Source organism: Adiantum capillus-veneris, chromosome 10 (genome assembly GCF_014529385.1).
Source record: "Adiantum capillus-veneris isolate H3 chromosome 10, ASM1452938v2, whole genome shotgun sequence".
NCBI lineage: Eukaryota > Viridiplantae > Streptophyta > Polypodiopsida > Polypodiales > Pteridaceae > Adiantum > Adiantum capillus-veneris.
The window spans coordinates 61,154,458-61,163,898 of record NC_140940.1 but is presented as its reverse complement, the minus strand read 5'-3'; the positions used below and the strand labels follow the sequence as shown (position 1 = coordinate 61,163,898).

The 9,441-nt window shown below is 38.0% G+C and overlaps 1 pseudogene; it reads right to left on the bottom strand.

The window, feature by feature from the left end:
• Positions 1-236: 236 nt before the first annotated feature.
• On the bottom strand, positions 237-931 carry LOC147448936 (uncharacterized; annotated as a pseudogene).
• Between the last annotated feature and the right edge of the window lie 8,510 nt (positions 932-9,441).

The window sequence follows — 9,441 nt, the reverse complement described above, 5'->3', positions numbered from 1 at the left end:
ACCACAGAAGCACCTTGTGCTTGGCATGTGTGTAAAAATAGTTGTTACCAGCCTTGCTTGTGGATGCGAGGCCAAAACACTTACTCGTCTAGTGCATGCAAAAATTACACAGCATTTCTGAAAAACTTTGGCAAACAAAAACCAACTCTATGCATACCTTGCCTTTGAAGGTCAAAGAGCTACATCAGTCGTCATCGCACTTGCTTGCTTGGTTGGTTGCATGCAACCATAATCACCTAACCTCGCTTTTGTGTTGACCAGTATCCCTTTCGATTGCCATGGCGACAAGCCCCAAGAGTCTGTTGCCTCGACTGTAAAGAATGCCCGTGGTATAGATGGTGTGTGCTTTCCTGAGCAAAACGCCGAGGGTGGAATGCCGAGGTTGAATAAAATTGTCTCAGATATATGAAAAAAATTCTGTGTGAAAAACGGCCCATACAGCCTTGCCGATGCCATGTCTTAGTCGCAGCCCTGGCCGATTTCGAGAAGGAGACAGTGTCCTGGCTCTGGTTGGTGTGGAGGGGCCCCTGGGGTGGCCCGTGGGCACCCTAGGGCGCCCACCAATATAAAAATAAAGTAAAAAGAAAACTTTTTTGGGCGATGGCAGCAGCTACTGCCTGCACAGGCCAAAAACCTTGCACGGGGACGTGCTACAGGTGCTGACTGGCCAAGAGACTGTGTCGACATTGCTTCCTTGGCCCAGGGCGATTCTCTAGAGACCATGCATGGCCGATTTGATTCAGGTCACCGAAACACCCTCGTCCATGCTAGGGTTGTTGTCCACGGTTCTCTATGCCGAGAAATATCGCCATGCCCGGTTGAAGATGAGAGAGAGAAAAGCCAAAGAGCCATGCCTTCCTTTGCTTTCCCTCTCTGCCATGGCCTTCTTGCAGCACGACCTTGCCATGCATCCATGAAAGGACTCTGCCATGCTGCTCCTTCTTCACCGAAAGGAGGGCGAGCTTCCATGAACCGCAAAGAGAGAGAGAGAGATTCCGGGAGAGAGGGATAGAGAGAGAGTGTACATGCCTTGAAAAGAGAACCATGCCATATTTCTCCACCATGGCTCCACCCTCCTTCCTCCTCTCCACCTTGCTCTGATACCAATGTTAGACCGCGGGGGACTGGACCATGCAACTCTCCACCCAACCGTGCCATATATAGACTCCTAGCCCCTAAATATAGCGCCCCTTGACTGCATGTCCGTCCTGGCCCTTGGCCTGACATAAGCTGGGAACACCACGCTTCCAATAGCAGAAACTTTTGTGCATTGTAAAAGGTTCATCTGGGCAACTCTCGTGCCATGGCAGCCTCCTGTGTATATTGCTACTTAATGGTGAAAGGCTCCTTTAGCTCTCGATCCATGGAGCTATACGCAAAAGGGGAAAAAAAACTCATGATATGAAGTTGTTAGAATGAAATTAGTTTGTGACCAGGTGAGGGGAAAATGAGTCTGGGACCCTCTTTGAAGGTTACAAACAAAGATTAATGAAAATTTCCTAAAATACACTATGTTACTTACGATGCACTTTGTTATTGGAACTTTTAAGTCAACCAAAACTTTTGTCAAGGACCATAGATTTTTGCACACTAGTGGCATTCTTAAATGTATGCCATGATGCATGTAAAGAACATAGCATGAAAATGGATTTTAATTCAACATCAGAATTAAGCCTTTTTTAGGATCAACTGAGTTGAGGATCGTAAGTTCAAAATAATGTTTTCATCATAAAAATAAGAAATCATTGAAATTATAATAAATCATCACGAAATAATTAAATGAAGTAAAAACTATCTACATCACCAGAAATCATTATGAAAGAACATCATGGCATCATAAAATAAATCTATAGAATAATAAATATAACAAAATATCATAAAACCATATCATGGAATCACAAAACGGTCATCTTAATCATTACAAATGAGCTTAAAATAACAACATGGTATAATGAATTGACTTCATGCAATAATAATTCTTTCAATTATAATAAATCATCATGAAAAATTATCATCATATTAAAATGACTCTATCTAACAAAAAACTATCTCAATTATACTAAGTCATCCATGAAACAATGCTATGGAACATAAAACCATTTCAATAAGAAACCATCCGTATCATCATGAAAATGTATCTTGGTATTATGGAACAAATCCACGAATGAAAGAAATTCTTACTAACAAAATCAATAGAAGTGACTTCTAATCATTATGAAAATATAGCATGTCTCATAGAACAACTCCATGAAAAATAACTATCTCCATAAAAGATGATTATGAAAATACGTCATGGCATCATGGAACAACTCTATAAATGAATAACCATCTTAGTAATAAATAATCAATATGAATGGATTCTAATATCACCATGAAAATACATCACGACATTATGGAATAGCTCCATGAAAGAATAACCATCTGAATGAAAAATGATCTGTAGGAATGATTTGTAATCACCATGAAAATGCATCATGACCTCATGAAACAACTCCAGGGAATAATAATCATCTCAATGATAAAGGATTAGTATAAATGAATTCTAACATATCATAAAATCATGAAACAACTCGATAAAAGAATAATCATCTTAGTGATGAATGATCAATATGAACACTTTCTAATCATCATGACAACACGTCATGGCATCATGCAAAAACTCCATGGAAGAATAATCATCTCAATGAAAAAGAATCAATATGAACAATAATTAATCATCAAGAAAATGCATCATGGCATCATGGAACAACTCTATAAACCAATAATCATATCAGTAATAAACAACTAGTACGAACAAGTTTTAATCACTATGAAAATGTATCATGGCATCATAAAACAACTCCATAGAAGAATAAACATCTTAATAGTAAACAATCAATACAAAAAATAAATAATCATCAAGAAAACGTATCATGGCATTATGAAACAACTCTATGGAAGAATAACCATATCAACAAGATGAACGATTAGTACGAACGAATTTTCATCATCATGGAAGTGTATCATGGAATCATGGAACAACTCCATGGCATAATAAAAAACAATCAATACAAATAACTTGTAATCATCGTGAAAACATATCATGGCATCATGGAATAACTCCATAAAATACTAACCATCTTAATAAAATGAACGATCAATAATAACATCTTGTCATCATCATGAAAACACATTATGGCATTTATGGATCAACTCCATGGAATAATAACCATATCAATAATAGAATAATCAGCACGAATGACTTGTAATCATCATGGAAACGCATCATGACATCATGGAATTACTCCATGAAATAATAACCATCTCAATATTAAATGATCAGTATAAACAATTTCTAATCATCATGAAAACGCGTCATGGCATCATGGAATAACTCCATGGAATAATAATAATCTCAATAACAAACACTCAATACGAACGCCTTGTAATCATCATGGAATGCATCATGGCATCATTGAATAACTCCATGGAGTAATAATCATTTTAAAATAGAAAATAGAAATGAACGAATAATACGAACTACTTCTATCATCATGAAAACACATCATGGAACAACTCCATGGAGTAATAACCATCTCAACAATGATTGATTAGTAAGAACGACTCCTAATCATCACATGAAATTATAAATTTCAATAAAAAATGATCATAACTAAAGACTATAAGTTTTTTATAACTTGGCTGAAGAATGTATCTCTTCGATAAATTATCAAATTATAACTTTTTAACATCTATATGTAAATAAATGATATAAATCAATCAATTATAATGATCATATATACTCTTTGATTTTTCCAATGAAAAGAGAAAATAATTCATCAAAATAAAACTCTTCAATGAATCGTTAAAATATAACTCTTTGATAAATCATCAAAAATCACAAAGAAGAGAAATAAAGTCAATATCGATTGAAGATTATAAAACAAATCATGAAAATTGTAATTATTTGAGATGTAAGTATATAAATCATTGAAACATAACACTTTAATAATCATATAAAAAGAATAAAAAGAACTATTCAAACATAATTTTTTAACATGAATCTTCGAATACAACACAGATTATCAAGATGTGTAACTGTTAGTAATTTATAATAATATATATATATATATATATATATATATATATATATATCGATTTCATCTTTATCATAGATTACACACAATCGAAACAAAAAGAAAACTAAAAAGATTTCAAGTGATATGACTTTGATGTAACTCGATGTACATGCATAAGAATATATGTGATATGTATGAAATATAAGTATAGAGATCAATCAATTTATATACTTCTTTCAATATATAAAGCGAATTGAAGATGATGTAAATTTAACATGCTTAATTTTTAACATACATAAAAAGAAAATTCAAGAATTATACAATACGAAGCATTAAAGATGTTGTAATTTCAATATTCTAAACTTTTACTCTATTTCTTTTACACAAATCGCACTACATATAATCCATGAAAAGAAAATCCAAGAATCATCTAGCAAATAACTCAACACGTATCAATGTAGATATCTAATTGAATACAACATAATTAACTCTTGATCTAAGTTCTTTTATGCAGATCGAAGTGAATATGATGCATGGAAGGTAAATCAAAGATCATAACAAGAAGCTTAACACAAATAGATTTGAAAATTTAAAAACTCATACCTCTTCATGATTTTAATTGAAAACGTGTTGAAAATAGTTATCAATTTCTTGTAAGTTACTTTCGGTGCAGAATTTGACAAATCTGTCATGACCAACAGCTCCGGAACATCCCAAAACCTTGATAACAACTCTTCAAACATTGAAATCCGAGTTTCAAGCAAAAAGTTATGATGCTTTTATATTTTGTTGAATTGCTGATTTTTGTTGCGCCCGCAAGGTGAAGCCGCGCAAGACAAAAAAACACTCTATTTTTGTGAAGAAAAAGCAACCATGCTTTGATACCTTGTTGAGAAGTATCATAATAACTAATGTCTAGTTCTCCTAAATGATTTTCTCATGTCAAACTCATCATTTAATATGGGGAAGTGCCAGGGGAGAAAAAGCTAGAATATTGGTTAAGCTGGCAGACCGACCACAGTATGGATCCAAAAGAGGGAAAATAGGGATCTATGTTGGAATTAGGGTTGCAGAGAACAAACGCACACAGCTTGGAGAAGACGAAGGAAGCTCAAGGCACACACAATAGAGAGTGTGTTACTTAGTGTGCAATGGAAAGATAGATAGCCCTAGAGTGATGGGCGTATATACAATGCACGGGGGAAAAAACCTCCTAAATGCCTTTGTGAAAAGATCTGCAAGGTTGTCCTGTGTTGGCACATAAGCCAAGCTGATCTCTCCTGCTGAGAGCCTCTCCCTAACATAGTGGTAATGCACCTCAATGTGCTTTGTGCGAGCATGAAAAATTGGGTTCCTCGCAACTGCCAATGCGCTCTGACTCTCAATGTAGATAGTGTTGGCAGTGTCCTGTCCAACACCCAAATCAGCCATAAGGCGTCTGAGCCATACACACTCAACAGTAGCTGCGAAGACTGCCCTGTACTCAGCCTCACAACTCGAAGTGGCCACAATAGGTTGCTTCTTGCTCAACCATGATATACATGAACTGCCAAGCATGAAACAAAAACCACTTGTGGACACTCGCGTGTCAAAACAACCAGCCCAATTTGAGTCTGAAAAAGCATGTAAGTCTGGTGGCAATGATCCCCCCTTGGAATAAAACAAGCCAAGATGTAAAGTGCCACTAAGGTAGCGGAAAATCCTCTTGACAGCCTGCCAATGCTTAGACCCTGGGCTATGCATAAATCTGCTGACCTGTGAGACGTACTGCAAACTGAATATCCGGCCTCGTGTTGCATACATAAATGAGGCAGCCAACAGCAGTTTGGTAAAGAGTGACATCAGCAGGATCACCAACATCATGTAGACTCAACTTCAAACCTGTTTCCATGGGAGTGGCAATAGGTTTGCAATCCTCAAGTCCAAAGTTACATAGCGATGTCTCTATGTAACTTTTCTGACACAAGGCAATACCACCATCACACTGCTTAAACTGTATACCCAAATAATGATGCAACGGCCCCAAATCTTTCATCTTGAAAGTAGCATTCAGATCAGCCTTAAATTTAGCAATATGTCTCTCATTTGGTCCAGTGATCAGCAAATCATCAACATAAAGAACCACGATGAGAAATACATCACCCTCACGCTTTACATACAATGTGCTTTCTGTTGGACTGTTACGAAAGCCTTGTTTGACCAAATGAGTGTCAGCTTTCTCGTACCAAGCACGAGGAGATTGCTTCAACCCATACAAAGCCTTGTTACATTTGCACACTTTGTCCTCTTGTCCTTTTATGACAAAACCACGAGGCTGCGTTACATACACTTCCTCAAATATGTCACCATTCAAGAAAGCAGTAACTATGTCTGATTGATGTACATCCCCACCAAAATGAGCTGCCAATGCACATAGAAAACTCACAATAGTCATACGACAAGTGGGAGCAAAAGTCTCTTCATAATCTATGCCTTTTTGCTGTGCATAACCCTTTGCAACAAGTCGATCCTTATGGCGATCGATCTCACCATCCGGCTTGCGTTTCAAGTTGTAAACCCACTTCGTACCAATGGCCTTTTTGCCAGGAGGCAAATCACATAAAGTCCATGTGTCATTTTCTATAAGTGCATCATATTCTGATTGCATGGCAGCCATCCAATTTTCTGAATTTTTTGCTTCATCAAAAGTCAGAGGCTCCTCAACATCATGTAAGCTAGACACAGCCAAAGCATAACAATCTGATGCATAATATGCATGGCGAGAGCCTGAATGAGTACGACTAGACAAAGGTGCATCCAATTTACTGTCACGCAAAGTGTGCACCAGCCATTTTGGCATACCTCTAGCCTGCTCATTTTCAGCCCTTTCCTCATCAAGTACATCATGTACATATGCATCAGTAATAGGCTGATCTACGATATTTTCAGAAACCCCCATAGGCTGTACATTTGCCTCATTGGAACTTACATTCGTATTTCCACCACTGAAAAGAGGCAACAAAGTGTCATAAATGTCCTGTGAGCTTACATTACTGTCTCTAGTACATGACAGCAAGGGTTGAACAGAATCTTCCACAAACACTATATCCCGTGAAACCAAAAGACCTTTTGTTTGCGGATTATACAACCTGTAACCTTTGCTTTCAGCACTGTAACCAACAAAAATACATTTGACAACCTTATCATCCAATTTTCTTCGCTGCACTTGTGGCACCAAAGCATATGCCAAATAGCCAAAAACACGCATGTGCTCAATAGAAGGCTTTCTATCATGCCATGCTTCATGTGGAGTAATAGACTGCAAAGCTTTCGTAGGACACCTGTTAAGTACATTAGTGGCACACATGATGGCCTCAAGCCAAAAAGAATGCGGTAAAGCTTGACTTTTGACCATACATAGTGCCATTTCCGTCAGTGACCTGTTTTTCCTCTCAGCAACACCATTTTACTGAGGTGTATAAGGCACTATACATTGGTGTTTTATCCCACGACTAGCCAGAAATGCATTAAATTCATGAGACATATACTCCCCCCCTCGATCGGAACGGAGGGTGCCCATAGTACATTTCAAGACATTTTCAGCCATAGCCAGAAATTGTTTGAAGCACATAAAAACTTTGGACTTCGCTTTAAGCGGAAATACCCATGCATGCCTGGATTAATCATCAATGAAAGTCATGAAGTACAGGTAATTGCCCAAGGACGGAGTTTGCATGGGCCCACAAACATTACTATGCACAAGTTGCAACCTGCATGTTGCCCGAACTGAACCATCCTTTGGAAATTTAGAACGTTGCATCTTACCCAAAATACAGCCTTCACAAACATGTTTGACAGGTGCTTCAAGAGGTGGCAAAGAAGCAACCATATCAGATTTCTGCAAACGCAGCAACTGACAAAATTCAGATGACCAAAACGTGCATGCCAAAGTTTTGCATCTAAAATAGCCCTTGAATCTGCAACAGCATTTGCAAAGTTTTGTCCACACTTGTCATACAAAGTGAGCTTATACAGTCCACGGCACAAAAGCCCATATGCAACAATTTCATCACCAAAACTGAGATCATGAACTGTACATCTGTCATCCACAAATTTGACTACAAGTCCAAGTCTAGCAAGTGCGGATACAGACAAGAGATTCTTCTTGATCCCAGGTACATAAAGTGCATCAACAAGTGTGAAGGAACTGCCATTAGCAGCAGTGAGCACAATCTTTCCAACTCCCTGAACTGGATAAGAGGCATTTTTGGCACAAGTGACTGAATTCCCATGAGGGACAGACTCGAGAGAGGTAAACAATTCACGATGTGAGGTAATGTGCTTTGTAGCACCACTATCGAAATACCACACATGTGAATCTGCAGCAACTGATAAGCATGCATCATGGACAGTAGGATTGTAAGTGCACTCTGCGCTAAAAGCCCATTCTACATCAACATCAGCAACACAGTCTCCTTTCACAGAAGACTCAACAATGGTTGCATTTGTAGTGGAACCAGCATTTGCATTGGAACCACCATCTTTCTTCTTAGCCTCTTTGGCCTTCAACTTAGGACACGACTTGATCAAGTGATCATTGGCTTTACAATAATGGAAACGCATCTTCTTTTTTCCCTTATCACCAGAATTGCCAGACGAAGTACTGCCAGCAGAAGCATTAGGAACATAATTTTTGCCACTCGCAGCAGAACCATAAGAAGTGTCTGCATTGCTGTTACCACCCTTTCTTTGAGACGCAATAAAAGCCTGTTCAACTGCACGCTGTCTAGTCCTATTTTTTCTGGAGAGTGACTCTTGCAACAGCAATGTGCATCATGCATCAAACTTGACAACTTCAGGATTTCCTTGGGTCATCAGTCTCCAAGTACTAGCAAAAGTCTGGTAGGAATCTGGTAAGGCATCAAGAACAGTCTGCACTAGGAAACTGTCTGAAATGACTTCACATGCAGAAATGAGTTGCTCATTGATATCCTTGACACTAGCAAGGAAAGTGTCCATATCATCTTCCTCATGCACAATCTTCGACTCTAGCTCTTTACGCAGCAAAGCAATTTTAGCCTCGTTGCGGCTTGCATAACGTAGCCCTTCCGACAATAAGTTTTTTGGAAATTCCCTTATATGAAAGATTACAACTTTCACACGTTTTTTTTTTGAAGTTGAAATTCGGAAATTATGTGGGCAGAGATCTCCAAGAGGGATTGAAGAGGATAAGAGAACCCCATATAGTAGTATACTTTCCCTTTAAGGAATTATTATCTCCCACAAAGAAATGTTTTTTTACAAGTGGGATGTGTGACTCCCTCTTGCTAACATGGAAATATTTTCTCCCATGTAGGTGAACTATCCTTTAGGGATTTATTTTCTCTAACCAAGAGCTTCTCAT